The sequence below is a fragment of the Mus caroli genome, unplaced genomic scaffold, assembly GCF_978045245.1.
Source record: "Mus caroli unplaced genomic scaffold, Mus_caroli_1 scaffold_4, whole genome shotgun sequence".
NCBI lineage: Eukaryota > Metazoa > Chordata > Mammalia > Rodentia > Muridae > Mus > Mus caroli.
In genome coordinates this window covers 95,498,172-95,516,353 of record NW_028227259.1, presented here as the reverse complement: position 1 = coordinate 95,516,353, position 18,182 = coordinate 95,498,172, and the positions used below count along the sequence as shown (strand labels likewise).

Below are 18,182 nucleotides of genomic sequence, written 5' to 3'. Positions count from 1 at the left end.
AGAGACAGAAGGGGAGAGGGAGAAGGAGAGGGAGAGGAGAGGGGGAGAGGGAAAAGGAGAGGGAGAGGGAAAGGGGAGGGGGAGGGAGGAAGAGAGAGAGAGAGAGAGAGAGAGAGAGAGAGAGAGAGAGAGAGAGAGAGATGACAAGTGAGGACCAGATAGAAAATGAATCTAGCTGAATAATCCTACCTACAGAGATGCATTATTGCCATGTGTCTGGCTAAAAAAAAAATCTATATTTTCCCTGTGGTAGAGGTTCAAAGTAATGCCAATTAAGAGAGTCCATTCTGTTTTGTTGGTTTCCTGCAGTGCACTCTCCTACACAAGTCCCATGAGCACTGGAATCATCCACAGAAAGATCACTGTGATTAAAAAAAATAATGAAACAACAAAGAACATTAATTCAATGGCAATGATATATTTTAGGATTACAACATACAGCAGAGGGGAAAACAAGCAAGTTTTTCAGTGTTTCCAAACTCCTGGAATGTGACTCTTTAAGATTCAGATTTGAGTCAGGATTTCCATTCCCAGAAAGTCTCAGAAGTTTCAAGATTATAATGGTGGAAAACATTTTTCTAATAATCATCATGCCTTCTTATTTGGATTGCTAAAATTCTTGTTTAAAAAAGTAAACCGCATTAAGTTTGTGTGATTTTAGTTTCAAGGTCTGATCATTTCTTTGTGGCTCTTAAAGACTCATGTTTGACTGGACTCAGAGGTAGAAGATCCCATGGAGGACTCCTAGGGAGCACTCCCAGGGAGGACAGCTGCAGTCTCTTGGCAATCTGTTCCTGGCATTATTTTTTTTAGTTTCCTTCATTTTCTTGATCAAATAATTTAGCATATTCTGCAGCCTCCTCCTTGTTTTCCTTAGCATGTTGTTTCTTTAGAGCACTAGATCATGCTTGTGTTGTAGGACACATGGGGTAACAGGACTGAATTTTCAGTGCTTTGGTCCTGGGCTTCTGTCTTTCTTTACTTAAGGACTTTCTGACAAATTCTTGGTAGACATCATCTTCTTCAGAGAGATTGCAATGCTTTCAGATTCTGTAGTTCCTTTGGGTCCCAGCTCCTGAGGCATCTGTCAGTCTAGGAATATCCTTTTGTTCTTTCTTCCTCCCACCCCTTCCTCTCCCTCTCCTCTTCCCCCCTCCTCCTTGTTTTTCTACAATAGCCAAGTTGAGAACACTCAGACTGGCATCCATAACAATCCCTCTGACTTGTTCTTCCTCTCTCCAGTTCTCTTTGGTCTATATCAAGAATTCCCCTCACTCAACAGCTGGCTTACTCTGTTGTGGGTCAAAACACCTTGCTCCAGGGGAAAACCTTGATGTTGTTTCTACCACTGATTCAGATTATAGTCCCTTTCACTCTTCACCCAGAGCAGCAGCAGCAGTTACTTTATTGGCTATGCACTTCTCATAGAAAGGATGAGACTTGCATTCACCGTCCATTGCAGTGAGTTTCTAACAGCTGATGTTTGGGAAGGAGATATTCAACTTCATCTTGACACAGCTGACTTCCCAGGATGTGGTAAGAAAAAGAACTGTATGAATTGCTTTTAAGACTCACCACAGGAAATGCAGACAACTATACATTACCATTAGATACCAGCTTTGATCAGTGGGAAAAGAGTTGGTTCACGTGCTTCTCAAGTGGTATCATCGTCTTGTGATCTCTTGAGTTTGTCCTTGGGTATAAGCTTTCTCATGGCTATCTCATTGTAGGTCTTGGAGTGTCCTGTTTTCTTAGGATCCAGATAGTGTACTGTCTTTGGAAAGGCTTGTCACAATCTTGTTTAGATGGTCCATCACTCAGAGGTTCTCCCTGCATCTTGGGTTCCTGACTGCTATACCCACTGCCATGGAAGCTCTCTTCAAGGCCTGCTAGACTTGGCTCTGATATATCTGGCCAGTGTTTGATGCAGAACAATGTTTGACATGGCTGGCTTCAAAGTGGTTCCATTAACCCGACAATAAACAATTGTTTGTTTGTTAGTAACTATGCTGTTTGTGCCATGAAGTCACTCTCAGGGCGCGTCCTTCATCGCTTGATTTGTCATGTTCTGGACGGATGTCTTGCTTTAATTAAGGGAGTGTGAGTACTTGTTACTTACTGCTGTTCTTAGGCAAATATTCTAAAACAGAGCTTCAGACTGTGGGTCCTAGCCTGGTACTTGTTGGGGTTGCAAAGAAAAAAAAAGTTGGTAGAAGGTTGATTGCACAATAATCAGTGATTAATTAAAAAATAAAGGCATATTGAATTCAAGTGGCTTCTGCTGGCACCTGGGAGTTTACAACAATCTTTGTTCAGAGCACACAACACGATCACGTCTCACTGTATGTGCCATCCACCATGTGACACCAATGACCTTGACCTGAAAGAACCTTAACTCAGATTCCAGATTACTGTATATCGTGAACTTCAGTGTCTTTACTATACACATAAGTTCCCTGCTCTTATAGAACTATAATGGTTTAACTACCAAAATGAAACATTGCAATTTCCCTAGCACCATTTCTTACCATGTAACTAGTAAATCAGTATATCTTTAGATTGTATTTTGTTAGATTATTTGATCTAAAAACTTGCGGTTTGAATTGTAGGCTTGAGTTTCATTCATGAAGTCATTAACACCCCCCCCCCCCCCACCCTCCTGCAAGATGGTGGAGCACAACTTGACTATTCTCACCTCTTACTTTCTGGATTGGCTTCTTCAGGTCTTTCTGCTCCTTGAGCGCCTCTCTGTGAAGGAGATATATAATGAAGAGTAATTATTATGAGAGAAGTCAGATCTTTGTGATACCAGCATCACAGACTTTGCTGTGGATGTACAAAAGCCTTCATTCCAGTGACATCCTCAAGCTTCTTGAGGGAAAAAATGGCTGTCATGCAACTGAAACAGCCTCAGGCAGAGACAGAATTGATTGTGAAGACTGTTGAATATCCAGAAACCAGAAGACAGATGCAGCCAACCGAGGACAGTCGGAAGCTGTTTGCCTAACTGGCAGACAAGTATGGGTTTAGGCAGAAATATTTAAATGTGTTCTATCAATGTTCAAAGTTCCAATGTGAGTAGAAGGAGCAGACTAACTTTACTTTTTTAGACGTTTGGTTCCAGCAACAGATAGAACTGCTTTAAGTTCATTCAGAAAGAAATGACCTCTGAAAATTTCATGCAGAACTGGATGCAGCCATGGAAGATGTTACATAGCTTATGAGAGCCTGGGTGGTCATTCTGTGAGTTCTCCTCTCCAGTTTCTCCAGCAGTGAATATGCCTGCTGGTCCTGTGTTCTTTTGACCATCCCAAAGGCCAAGATAATATTGTTGATCTCTTCTTTACCAGCCACAGTATGTTAATGCAACTCAGACATTGTGTCCAGATATTTTCTGCTATTTGACCTCTGCTGTCATAACAAAGATGTCTAGGATCAGTGTGGATGCTGAAAAAGCTAATAAAAGTTACCCAGTAGGAGTCTCACACATGTAAAGACTCAGTTACAGAATTTCCTGAGTGTGTATATGGTAACCTTGATTTCGTTGGGGCTCAGGAAAAGCCAAGGTGCTGCGAATTGGCGATTATGAATGACTTAGTTTTTGGTGGTTTGTCTTGGGGACTTCATTGAAAATGCCCATCTCTTTATACTTGAGATATTTGGTCCCCTAGTCTATATGCATTAATGTGGTAGCAGATAAGCTGAATATGGCCCCAGAAAAACATGAAAGATGGATTGTGAGTTTGATAAGAAATGCAAGTCTGGACACAAAGATTGATTCTAAACTGGGTCACATGGTAGAGTAGACAGAGAAGACAAAGCAGTCTTCCTCATGGAAGTTAAATGTTGGCCATAAATATTGAAAAGAAACTTAATCAGAACAGTAAGTCAGAGGTTTCTAACTAGGCAACCCAAGATTCTACTAAAAAAATATTTAAAGAAGAATAAAAATGATTGAAAGAAATACACAGTAGTTGTTACATAAAGGGGGCCATACATTTTTAGAAGCTGTATGTTTGGTATAAGTTTTGTAGAATTTGAATACAATTGAGAATTTGAATAGAATTGGCTGTGATTCATTTTTTAAGGTTATCAAATACATTTTGGTCTGGTTCAGGGTTGGGTGTATAAGGTCCCGCCCCAGTTGAGGAGTGACTGGCAGTTGATGGCTTCTGAGAAAGAGAGAGCATATGTCCTACAGGGTGTGGTTTCTGGTAGGTTGCTCATGCTCCAGTGGACAACTCTATATTCGTGTCCACGTGGACAGCAGTAACTGGATTTACTGAGTTATAAAAGTAAAGTGACTATGAAAGTGGAAGAGAGAACATTGGGTGGAGAGGAAGGAAGGAGTGGGGAGTGTGCATGATCAAGATATATTATATACCTGTATGAAATTGTTAAAGAATAAATAAATATTTTAAATATTTATTTTTAGTTTTAATTATGTGTATGCATGTGTGTCTGGATGTCATGGTCACAGAGGTCAGAAGAGAGCATCAGAGCCTTTGGAACTGGATTTATAGGTGACTGTGAGCCTCGTGTCATAGGGGCCGGGACCTGAACACAGGTCCTCTACAAAAACATAAGAGCTCTCAGCTGCTGAGCCTCCTCTCCAATCCATAAAACATATATAAACATAAACCGAATTTTGGCTTGGAAATCAGACAGAATTTCCAACAATTTCTAAAAGGACTCTAAACATGTTCGTGTCATTTTGTCCTGTGTATTCATGAGAAGCAGTGTAATTAGAATGGACGATTAATTAGAAGATCAAAATGGCAACTCCGAGAAACTCTGAAGATTCCCTGTGTCCTGCAGTATCAAATATGCAACCACAGTTTAATTAATATGAAATCAAATAGTACATATATCACATGAGTACTTTCATTCTTTAATAAATGGTGTGACATTTATTTTATTTAAAAATGAATGTCTTCCTGATTTGTTGTAAGTAAATGTTTGACTTGTCTACATGTTTTGTAACCTATATTCTGTAGGCATAATGTTGTTGTGCACTGTGTAATTTAAATGCTGATTTCTGTGCCCCCATGTGGCAATACTTATTCTAAGTATCCCTGCCTCGATGCTCTATAACCATTGCTCCCCACTTATTCTCTAAGTTGTCAATAAAAGCTGATCAGCCAGTGGCTGACCAGGGGAAAGAATAGGGCAGGACTTCCTCCCAGTCAGGGGAAGGGGCAGGAGAGGGACTAAGTGGGGATTAGCCACGGGGAGAGAGTCCAAGAGACACTATTAGGAAAACACCTGGAGCAGAAAGAGTCTTAAAATGACAGTATCTTGGGGATTTTGTCTGGGAGGCAGCCAGATTAGTTTAGAGGATTAAAATAGAGTAATACCACTCTATTTTAGGTATTGTGCCTTTAAAACATGTTAAATAAATCAATGGTCCAAATCATTTGGGAGCTAGCTGGGTAAGAGGAAAACTGTAACATACTTACTAAAAAGACGCTAACAAATTCCTGAGTTTGCATAATAATTTCATGGGCAAAACTAAGTATAAATGGAAAGAGTGTCATAAGAAGCCACACCCCAGAGTTTCCTGAAGGTGTCCAGCACCGGATGTAGTTGGATTTCCTGGTGTTGAGTCTTGTCTGTCGTCTGCTGAGTCTGTTGGTTAAATCTCTTCATGGTACTCATTGCTTGGTTGGAACACAGATAGGTTTTGCCTGTTTGCTTGGCTACAGTTGGCTAGAAGAACTCCCCAGAGCCCTCTTTTATACTGATTTCCCCTAATACAGATTTAAGGAAAAAATCAAAGTGAAACCCAGTGTAGCAGGGAGGGATCCACATGCCCAGGTTTACACGAGTGTTTGAAATTTGCTGGGAGAAAAGTGAGCTCTAGGAAAAGAAGGAAAAGCTGTGGTGGTAAGATGGAATTCACATTCACGTGTGATCGCCATTTGAAATGATTGACGCTAGCTCTCACCAATAACAAAAGAAGGAGCGCAGGGAAGAGGAGGAAAGGAGAATGCAAAGAGGTGGAGTTTAGAGCACAGGATCCGCAGGCCTTGGAAGCAGTTACAACTTCAGAAACTGGTGTATCAACAGATACTATTACTTATCCCTACCTAGAGGACTGGACAGCAAAATATGGTATAGTCTAAGATTCGAGGGCCAAAGCTGAATCTAAAGATAGCCCATAACCCCCATTGCTATCCCCCTCCCCCATGTATCTCTAAAAACAGACACCTGACGCAAAACCCACCATCTTTGCCCTAGTATTTCAAATACTATTATTAAAGTAAGCGCACAGGCCAAGCCCTGGGCTTGGTCCCTAGCACCCATAAGCTGGGTGTGGTGGTACACATTTGTGGTCCTACCACCAGGGAGGTAGAGGCAGGGAGAACAAAGGTTAAAGTTCCCTGTCAGCTGCAGAGGCAGCCTGGGCTTCGTGAGATCTTCTCCAGATAAGTAAGAAATAAACACACGGAGAAACACCGCGACTCCCAGGAGAGATGGTTTTTAAACAGCACAGTGTTTAGCAGTAGAAAAAGCTAGGTAATTCCAGCAGAATGCGGATTTATTACCAAGAAATACAGGCGGCCTCTAGCAAATGAAAAGAAGATGAACCTTGCACAAAAGACAAATGCGATTTAAAATGACACTAAAGTACATCAGATTGGCAAAACCCCAAAGGCTGGACCACATGCTCTGCTGGCAAAGCTGGGAGAGAAATAGGAACTGTCAGATGTTTCTGGAGATTCGCAGAATGGTCAGCCTCTCAGAGGGTCATTTAGGAAGACTTAGCAAAACCATGAGTGAATTGGCCTCTGGCCTCATAATGCTGATTCTGGAAGTTTCTTCTGAAAACATACATTTAAAAAATGGTGTGTATGTTGCAGTTTATAGTACAGAAATTGAAAATAAAACAAATAGATATCAATAAACACTGTCTAGAATAAATCATGGTGCAGCCCAATTGTAGAGATCTTTGCTGCTGGAAAACTCTGGGTGCCCAGGTGGATATTTTGTGTATTTAAGTGTAAAAATCCAAGGGGCAAAATAGCATACACATACACATGCGCGCGCGCGCGCGCGCGCGCACACACACACACACACACACACACACACACACTATATAGAGATATATGCATATATCTATATATAGTTTGTTTAAAAACTAGGAATGATAAAAATATTGATTTCTAATCCAGCCATCCCAGAACTAGGAGTTTTTCAAAATCTGAAATCAGTTGTAATTTTTTTCCTGAGACTTATTGTATGTCATGGTGAATGCTGTTAATAACAATATTGTAAATTTGATAATTGTTAGGAGTGTAATTTGAAGTATTTTACCATAAAATATTGAGGATTTAAGTATTTGAGTTGCTGGATATATTAAGTAGCTTAATCTAGTTTATTCTACATTGTATTAATGAATCAAACCAGTACTTTGTAGCCATAAATTTATATAATTATGTAATTATTTACAATAAAACATTGATTTCCCCCCATATTTTATAAAAGGAAATGCTAGAGGGATACATAGACTTTTCAAAAATTAGACATCTTATACTCTATGTATGGGAGTTTTACCTATGTATACACCTGTGCATACATTCTATAGTCTATGTACAGGTGTTTTACCTGTGTGTACAACTGTGCCCCATGTGTGTGATTCATGCTTAGGATGGTAGAAGAGGGCATCAGATGCATGGGAACTGGAGTTATAGATGATTGTGGGCTACCATGAGGGTGCTGGAATTGAACCAAGGTCCGTACGGAAGGTAGCCAGTGCTCTTTACTATTGAGCCATCTCTTCTGGTTTGGGATACATAGCCATTAAGAGCGATTATCTAAAAGCTGCAAAGGACCATGGAGTAGAGGTAGAGCAATGTCTGCTTGTATACATTGCTGTGTTGTTTCCAACACCATGAATATATGTAGAACCTTAATTAAAGAGTTGTTACAATTTCTTAGAGAACCCAAAAGACAGCCTTGGAGCCTGTCACTTGGGAACAGTAGACTAGATCCCTAGTGAGCTTTTGTCAATGAACCAGCCGCAACCCTCTGAGATGGACGACAGTGGTGGTCACAGTGACAACCGATTGGCAGAGGCAAAGATGCCATCTTTTCAACGGTGTTGTTTATATCCAGTGTCACTGGATATAGCAACCATGGCCAATTCTGGTGTCTTTGCCCTGTCATGTAATCCATGCATTAGCCCAACGCACCAGTCCCCACGGCTGCTAGGGCTGCAAATGACATGGGCTGTAGTCCCCAGATTGGCTGTTTGTACTGCCAGGAATCATCACCTATTAGCTGAACTGTGTATCACAAATAGTATCATTTTCCAAGTGGGCTTGCTTTTGAAAAAGTTTGGGAAGCATCAAACTAAGGAATAAAGCTGAAATGAAGGAGGGAAGGAAGGAAAGAGCCTCAGTTTGCTCCTGGTGAGGATAAAGACACAACCGTAATTAAAACATTCAGATTTGTTAACTTAAAGGTGTTCATTTGTTCTGAGGTGCTTAGATTTACTGCTGTGGATGTTTTAAAGTAGACAGAGCTCTGCTAAAACCTTTCCATGTCAGTGAGTACTAAGCTGAGGGCTCACTGGGTGACCCAAGGGGATCCTTGGCAAAGGCTGATGTCTACTTCTCTTAAGAGAACATGCAGGAAACATTTAGTTGATGTGGGAGGAGAAATGCCGATGTAAGTGACCCAGAGTGGTCCGCTCCAGTTCCTTGAGACCTCTGATGCAGTTGATACAGGTCAGTTTCTTTGGTACAGGTGAAATGCAGATGGGTGGATATCTGATCTGGAGATTAAAACCGAATCTCTCCAGCATAACCTGTGTTATGTGAGTTGTGTCTGGTCCTTGAGTGAGATGTGCTAACAGTAACACATGCATCCATTTGATAATTTTGACTTTTATTCTCTTTTCTCTCTCCCATATAATGTCGAAGGATAGGAAAAGAGTGGAGTTCAGAGTTTGTGACCTGACTTCAAACTAATTTCCATATTCTTGAAAGGTCCTTTCTGACTTTGAGTCATTTCTCCATCAGTACACCCATCCATCTACCCATCCACCCACTCACCTAGGCAGACACAACGTTTTTTATTCTTTCAACAAACATGGTTTCTAAGCATTGACACACTTTATTTTTTATTAGTTTCTATGCTAGGGAGTAATTGTAATGGGAGCTGAAGCTAAGTGTCTGTTTCCAGGACTCCTGTTGTCTCAGGGGAAGACACACATGAAAGGAAACTATCACATTGTGACAACTTAGTTAGTTAGAATTGGACAGGAAATCTAAACTTCTAAAATATGTAATTTCTGGTTTGGCTTAAAACTCATAGTTTATTAATAGTAATTTAGTTGATAATTATTATTGGGGCTATGTACTAAGCATAAGTGTGTTCTCATATGACTTGAAATCTAGAGGAAAAAAAAGACAGTAAATAATTATGAAACAACTATAAAAGTGAAGACAATTCTACATGGTGATGACACCTTGCCAAAACAACAGAGGGGTCTGCTGGAGGGAAGAGATTTTAAGTTGGGTGGTCAGGGAAAATCCCTCTAGGGAGATGGTGCTGTTCCTTGAGTTTTTGATCTTAGCCATTCTGATAGGTGTAAGATGGAATCTCAGAGTTGTTTTGATTTGCATTTCCCCATGACTAAGGACCTTGGACATTTCTTTAAGTACTTCTCAGCCATTAGAGATTCCTCTATTAAGAATTCTCTCTTTAGCTCTATACCCTGGTTTTTTGTTTTTTTTTAATTGGGTCATTTGGTTTGCTGGTGTCTAACTTTCTTCTTCTTCTTCTTCTTCTTCTTCTTCTTCTTCTTCTTCTTCTTCTTCTTCTTCTTCTTCTTCTTCTTCTTCTTCTTCTTCTCCTTCTCCTTCTCCTTCTCCTTCTCCTTCTCCTTCTCCTTCTCCTTCTCCTTCTCCTTCTCCTTCTCCTTCTCCTTCTCCTTCTCCTTCTCCTTCTCCTCCTCCTCCTCCTCCTCCTCCTCCTCCTCCTCCTCCTCCTCCTCCTCCTCCTCCTCCTCCTCCTCCTCTTCTTCTTCTTCTGGTTTTTTGAGACAGGGTTTCTCTGTATAGCCCTGACTGTCCTGGAACTCACTTTGTAGACCAGGCTGGCCTCGAACTCAGAAATCCTCCTGCCTCTGCCTCCCGAGTTTTTTTCTTTTTAAAATATATTTTGGATATTATTCCTCTGTTAGATGTAGGGTTGGTAAAGATCTTTTCCCAATCTGTAGGCTGCCATTTTGTCCTATTGACAGTGTCCTTAGCCTAGCAGAAGCCTTTTAATTTCCTGAGGTGCTATTTATTAATTGTTGATCTTAGTGTCTGATACTCTGTTGGTATTCTGTTCAGGAATTTGTCTCCTGTGCTGACATGTTCAAGAAAGTTCCCCAATTTCTGGATCAGACTTAGTGTATCCCATTTTATGTTGAGATCTTTGATCCACTTTGACTTAAGTTTATGCAGGGTGACAACTAGGGATCTATTTTCATTCTTCTACATATAGACATGCAGTTAGACCAGCACCATTTTCTGAAGATGCTTTTTTTCTCCATTATGTAGTTTTGGCTTCTTTGTCAAAAATCAAGTGTCTATAGGTGTGTGCATTTATTTCTGGGGTTTTGATTCTATTCCATTGATCAACCTGTCTGTTTTTATTTAAGTACAATGTAGTTTTTATTACTATTGTTCTGTAGTACAGTGGGGGGTGGTGATGCATATCTGGGACTAGATGGAGTCCTAGAATGAGGAAAGGTCCTGGGACTCTGTGGGGATGACCCTAGCTGAGATTCCTAGCAGTGGGGAATATGGAGATTGAAGTAGACACCTCCTGTAGCTAGGAGGGACTTCCAGTGGAGGGAGAAGGACATCAACTCATCCACAAAATCTTAAACCCAAAATCTGTCCTGCCTACAAGATGTTAACTCCTACAAGGGAAAAAAGATGGAGCAGAACTTGAGAGAATGGCCAACCAATGACTGGTTCAACTTGAGACCCAGACCATGGGCAAAAGCCAATATGTGACACTATTAATGACACTGTGCTATGCTTGCAGACAGAATCCTAGCATAACTGTCTCCTGAGAGGTTTCATCCAGGAGTGAATGGAAACAGATGCAGAGACCCACAGCCAACATTTGGCAGAGCTCAGAGCATTGTGTGGAAGAGTGGGGGTTAGGATTGAGCTGGAGCTGAATGGGTCAAGGACACCACAGAAGACCTACAGAGTCAACTAACCTGGGCCCATGGGGGCTCACAGAGACTGAACCACCAGCCAAAGAGCTTGCATAGACTGGATCTAGGCCCCTAGACATTAGTAGCAGATGTGCAGCTTGATCTTCATGTGGGTTCCCTAACAATCGGAGCAGGGGCTGTCTCTGATTCTGTTGCCTACCATTGGATCTTCTTCCCCTAGCTGGACTGCCTGGTCAGCCCTCAATGGGAGAGGATGTGCTTAATCCTGCAGCAACTTGAGGTCCCAGAGCTTGTTAGTAACCATGGGGCCCTTCCTATTCTCCGAGGAGAAAGGAAAGGAGCACTGTGGGGAAGGGATTTGTGAGGGTGAGACTGGGAAGAAGGAAAGGGAGGGGCTGCAGTTGGAATGTAAAGTGAATAAATAAATAAATAAATAAATAAATAAATAAACAAACAAACTATTGATTTCACTGAAATGAAGGAGAGAAAAACCTATTCCACAAGCAGTTATTTATGTGTTAAGTATTACCTTATTTTACTATTGCCCATGAAGACTTTGCAGCCCCAACAGCGTATTCAGGTATGTGTCATGATTGAATTGCGTTGGTTCTGTGAGCCACGGCATTGGCTCCCAGGCATGAGAATGTGTGTTTAATCCCTGGGGTCCACATGGTGGATGAATAGACTCTATAACGTTGTCCTCTGACCACCATACACCCACTGTAGCATGTGTTCCCTGCCCCATCTAAATCAATGTAATAAGCCTACAAAAATTGTTGAATTGAGTCATCCTTCTTCTTTTTCCAACTTTCAGTTGGGCAAAATCCATAACTGTGTGTTTTAATTTATATAGAAATTGAAATTTCTATATAAATTTAATTTAACTTAACTTATATATAAGTAAAATTTCCATGTAAGTTATATATATACGTATGCATATGTAAAGGGAGAGAAAAAGCAGGACAGGAAAGCCGTTTTCATTTAAAAACACCCTTCTCTGAAATTTGTTCTTAAAAGGTGGGATAAGCAACACAGCTATTTTTATTTCTGAGGGACAAAATTAACAACAACAACAACAACAAAAAAAAACAGCTTTGCCTTTTCACTTATCAAGTTCTTTAAAAGTTCAAGTAGACATTTTGTTGTGGGGAAGAGGCAGGGGCCTTGTGTCAGTCCTTGAGCCAGAGTGAAGCCTTGAATGCTGCACCTCCCACCCTAGGCCTCTTAAGGCTCCTGTCGCAGGGTTCCCAGTGCTAAGCAGAGGTTTTGCAAAGCTGGGCTGTGCTAATTGGTCTTAGTGGAGCTTCTAGGCTCAGGAAGGCTCCCGGTGATTTTACTGTGAGGACAGGGTTGAAAAATATTTCCTCTGTCTTCAGGATCCCCCTTCCCCTTATTTGGGAATATCGGCACTCCTCCTGCACCCTCTGCTTGTCTCCCCCTACGCCCATCTTATTGAAGCCTTACTGGTAGGGTACCATCTCTCTATTCCCCTGGCATCTTTCTTCCTTTAAGTGGATGCAAACAACATTATTATCACATTTCTGGAGTGTAGTTGATGTTGCTTGGAAAAATAATAAAATCACAGGAAAACATGTGGGTTCAAAATATAATTGACTTAATCAGGACACAACCTCAATGTGACTTGAACCCATAAGGTTTTGTACCAGCTGCTGGGAGATGACACAGACATGATTAAAATATTATTGGAAATTGGAAATAGTAAATATATCAAGCGTGTATATATGTATATGTGTATATGTGTATATGTGTATATGTGTATATGTGTATATGTGTATATGTACACACACACACACACACACACACTGTGACTAGATGCCCACAGGATCCTGAGCCTAAAATCTAGCATTTCTCTGAGTATATTTAATGTTGGATTCTGAACAGATTTCATTTTCAGCTGAGTGATGAGACTGTAGTGAGGTGCAGAGGTCCTGAACCTCTAAACAGGGGATGAAAAGGGGCATGTAGGTCTCCTTGGGAAAGACATCAATGACAACATGACACAGTAGAGTTTGTTAGAGACAGTGAAAGGTGCACTTACAGGTAAACATGCAGCACTGGCACTGAAAACGTCTGTCCTTGGAATATGCTACGGAGAAAATGAAACGAAGGTGTGAGGCACAGCCTGGGCAAACCCATTTACAAACATTAATCGGAAGCACCGCTTGCACCTAGGAACATTCCAAGCTTTTAGAAAGGTAGAGGACAGATGAACCAACTAAAGTAGAAGAAATCTTTAACTAGATGCTTCACTAAGTAAATACCTAGATGACCAGGAGCGGTGCACGGATGCTCAACTTCCTTCACAGAACTCCGGAATGAAACCACTCTGTGCCATTGTGGTTACAAATGTCATCATTACAATGGCCAGAAGTGTGAAGACTGTCCCTCACACTGGTAAGAGTGTGAAGTCCCACCTACTGACTGTGGGCAGGTGAAATAGTAGTCACCTTGGGAAAGTTTCCATTCCCTTAAAATGTTTAACACGTACGCTGTCACCTAGCAAGTCAGTACCTAGAAACTTATCCAGGAGAAGACAGGTTCTTCACTTGATCATGGAGCTCCATGGCAACTTTCTTTTAATGACGCTAAACTTCAGAGCACCCAAGTGATTATTAATAGATGAAAAGATAAATGTGTCATGATGTATATCATCTCATGGCAAATTACTGATCAATTAAGAATAATTATCAGTATGCACAGTATGAATGAATTATAAGATAATTATACTGTATGAATGGGATAAGACACAAAAGGGCATGATTTGCTTGGTTCTGTCTAAATAGGATTTTTAGGAACCGCAAAGCATCCAACTAGCAGTTGCCCAAGCACACGGCAGCTAAGGAGCAGCATGAGAAACCTTTTGAGAAATGTGTAAGATGGAATAAACTGTTTTATTTTACTATTCACTTGCTTTGGTTGTGGCGCTTATCACAGAGGCAGAGGTCAAACTTGCCAGCCACTCCAGCCCACCTTTGTACATTCACTACAAACTAAGGGATTAGCCTATATCAGCTTATTGCAGCTACCAAAGCCAGGCAGTGCACACTGATCCATGACTGCCATCTATGCCATGGGATGCTTTCAGAGTTCACCAATTTTTAATTAATTAATTAATTAATTACTTAATGTATTTAATTTTTAGCTTGTACAGATGGTTGTGAGCCTTCATGTGGTTGTTGGGAATTGAATTTAGGACCTCTGCTCACTCTGGTCAACCCTGCTCGCTCTGGCCCAAAGATTTATTTATTATTATAAACAAGTACACTGTTGCTATCTTCAGACACACCAGAAGAGGGTGTCAGATCTCATTATGGGTGGCTGTGAGCCACCATGTAGTTGCTGGGAATTGAGCTCAGGACCTTTGGAAGAGCACTCAGTGCTCTTAACTGCTGAGCCATCTCACCAGCCTCTCAATGTTTTAACAAGTCATCTATAGCAAAATGAGCCACTCCAGACTTGCTCACTGCATTCCCTATCTTCCTTGAACTTTCTTGACTTTAACACCTTAAAAAAAGATTGTAGAACAGTTTCCCTTCCCTTCCGTTCCCTTCCGTTCCCTTCCGTTCCCTTCCGTTCCCTTCCGTTCCCTTCCGTTCCCTTCCGTTCCCTTCCGTTCCCTTCCCTTCCCTTCCCTTCCCTTCCCTTCCCTTCCCTTCCCTTCCCTTCCCTTCCCTTCCCTTCCCTTCCCTTCCCTTCCCTTCCCTTCCTTTCCCTTCCCTCCCTTCCCTTTTCCCCCTCCCCTCCCTTTTCCTCCTCTCCCCTCCCCTCCTCTCCCCTCCCTTTCCCCTCTCCTCACAACTTTAGGTTATTATAATTGAATATTTGAAGCAATTAACTCAGGGAGAGAAAAAGATTGTCTTGGCTCTCAGTTCTGGAGGATCCAATCTGAGAAAAGGAGGCCTCCTTGCTTTTGGGTCTTTGGTGAGGAGACTATGGCAGGAGAAGATATAATCTGAAGGATGAACATAGAGGGAGGAAGGGAGGGAGGGAGGGAGGGGGAGGGGGAGGGGGAGGGGGAGGGGGAGAGGGAGAGAGACTGAGAGAGAGGGACCTACCTATGACCGTACCATTTCATTTGATTTTGCAGATTCTCTTCATAGCCCAGTGACCTGAGCATATTCTGCGAGAGCCAGACTGTCAGGGGTTCTACTAGCTTCCACCAGAGCTACCTGGGGACAGAAAATAAAGCAGGCGTGTCATAGTTTCATGGACTGTTAAAGAAGAGGTTTTGTTGTGAGTGGTTTATGGTGTGTAAAGGTCTAATGAGTCTTGGGGATCTTGGGTAAGGGTCAACTTGCCCTACATAATTTCTATTTTTCCCTCCCCTTTCTCCCTCCTTCCTTCCCCCCTTTTTCCTTCCTTCCCTCCTGTCCTTTTTATAAAAAGGTTTAGTTTTATCATTTAAAATGTGTGCATTTGTGTGTGTCTGTGCACACAGGTGCATGTGCCTGTGGAGTCAGAGGTGCTGGGGACCCGTGAGTCTGGATTACACAGAGAGTTGTGAGGCACTGGGTGCTGGGGACTGAACTTTGGTTCTTTGTAAGAGCAGTAGCCACTCTTGGCCGTGGAGCCATCTCTCCAGCCCCTCTCCTTCTTTCTATTACAGTGTTTATCAATATCTGAAGGTGCTTGTTCATGCATCTACCCATCCATCCAGCTGTTGTGGCTTCTGACCTACTTCATGGGAACTCCATAGCAGCAGGATCGTTGGCCCAGCTCTCCTTTCTTATCTCTTACTAGAGCCCAAGGCAACATCAGGGACATGGTAGAATCCTAATATGTGTTTATTGACCAAATGAATAAATTTCTGGACCTGTGAAGCTGAGACTATGGATATAGTAGGAAAATGTCTGGGTCTAAATTAGTTAATTAATTAATTAATTAATTAATGTTGTCTTCAAAGCAGCATGTTTGTCTGCTGGGTGGTGTTCTCAAGCCAGGCATTGGGACTTATTTTATATTATTATCAAGTAGAAATCTCTGAACAGGACAGAATTGGTTGGGGACACAGTCTGTCCACATGTATGAATTTCCTAGGACTGGGAACACAGGGCTCTCAGGAAGTCACCATGAAATATCAGCATTGCTGGTGACATTTCTCCTCTTATTTACTTGTTTGTTTTATTTCTTTATGAGTCTGAGAAGAGTTTTTCAGAAATCCTTCTGCAATGCTGTATTTTTTCTCTTCTGCTACTTTGCTGCAAGGTGAAGCCACAGCCCTCCTGGCTGACCTTACAGCATTTTCTCCACTCTGGGTTACGGAGCTGTAGGAGATAATTTCCTAGGAGAAAATGACAGGATTGTAGGTCTCCATCAGGCAGCAGGAGAAACCTTTTCCATTCCAAAAGGCCATTTCCCTGGGAGGGACTGTGGATGGCAGAGACAGGGGACCATTTTCATGATTCCAAAGGAGTTTCTAAAGGACAGGTCTGTTTGAACATTTCCAATAGGTCCTTCAGTGTTTAAACAAGGCTCTGTGTATTCACTGCCCACCTTTAGAGGCACCAAAGACAAGATCTACCTGATGACCATTTATGTCTGACCTTCACTCCATGAGCCTCCTTAAGAAAAGTGATCATTATCTTTGTTTTATGTGATATTTATCTTTACTCAACGTTGCTCTGGGTTAGACTCTTTGAGTAAGGACTTAATCAATTCATTGTGAAATATTTGCAATTCATTTTGTAGCAGGATGAGGGGTTTACCCTTTTGTCCAGTTGCTTAAATATGACAAACAGTGATTTCCCACCATCACCAGCCCTGTACGAACCATCCACAGAGGTTTCTGGAACTGAGATTGCAGCAAAATTGACAAACTACAGAGCTCCATGTGTGGTATTTTGAATGAAAATGGACCTCTGTAGGCTCCTTGGGTTTGGCACTATTAGGAGGTTTGGCCTTGTTGGGAGAAATGTGTCACTGGAAGTGGCCTTTGAGTTCTCAGATGCTCAAGCCAGTCTCTCTCTCTCTCTCTCTCTCTCTCTCTCTCTCTCTCTCTCTCTCTCTCCCTGCTGCTTTCAGATCCAGATGTAGAACTCTCAGCTCCTTCTCCAGCATTATGTCTGCCTGTGTGCTGCCACCATTCCCAACTCAACTTGATGACAACGAACTAAATCTCTGAACTGTAAGGAAGCCCTCAATGAAATGTTCCTTTATAAGAGTTGCTGTGGTCGGTCATACTATCTCTTCTCAGCAATAGAAACTAAGATGCCATGGGTGGAAAGAAGGTTTATTTAGAGAAATTCAAAGTCTCCATGGTTACTTCTTGGGAGGGAGAAAGGAGAGCAAGAAGGAAGACAAAGCCTTGCCAGGTAGAAAGGAAACAGGATGGGATGGAGGGGATTCTGACTGTAGACTGGAACAGCCTGCAAGTTTAGGGTGGGTAGTGGGGCAGGAGTTTTGTGGGCCGGGAGAGCCAGCATGGGGGCTTTGATATGTGTTACAGGTATGTGTTAATAGAACTAGATGCCCCACGGAAACAGGAAAGAAGTGCTTCTCCCTGTCAACAGAAACCCATTTCACAGGTTTCTGAGGAGCACTGAGTGGAAGGTTTTATCTGTCTGCCAGCAATCCTTCTGTTTGCCCTGTAGAGGCTAGCCCAGGCTAACCCTAGACTGTCATTTTGGACATTGTCAATAGCACTGCCATCTTAGAGGTTGAGGCATTGGGACCTAATGTCTTCCAAGCAAGGAGGAGATTGGAATAAAACATTGCAACAGTTCAGGAAGTTGAACAATCCCATGTGCGGATTTCAACGGGGGGGTGGGTGGGGGTGGGGAGTGGGTGAATGGTAGGACCTAAACTCAAATCAGGTCAAAAATGATAAGAGCAAAGCCGCATGAACAGTTTGGAAGCAGCAAAAGTCAAGCCATGCCAGAAACAAAGCTCAGCCACTTGGACACTCTTCATAAAACTCACCACTCAGAGCCTGAAGAATATGGACGGCCAAGTGAACTCTCAAGGAACAATTCTA

The 18,182-nt window shown here is 42.0% G+C and overlaps 1 long non-coding RNA gene and 1 pseudogene across 1 annotated transcript; both read left to right on the top strand.

Moving 5' to 3' along the window:
• The first annotated feature begins 2,666 nt into the window (after nucleotides 1-2,666).
• Nucleotides 2,667-3,906, top strand: LOC110294892 (eukaryotic translation initiation factor 3 subunit E pseudogene; annotated as a pseudogene).
• An 11,148-nt stretch (nucleotides 3,907-15,054) lies between these two features.
• On the top strand, nucleotides 15,055-17,336 carry LOC147005199 (uncharacterized). The gene is made up of 3 exons (XR_015046845.1): nucleotides 15,055-15,130; nucleotides 15,297-15,456; nucleotides 17,231-17,336. It is a non-coding gene; the product is annotated as an uncharacterized LOC147005199 (long non-coding RNA).
• Nucleotides 17,337-18,182: the final 846 nt, after the last annotated feature.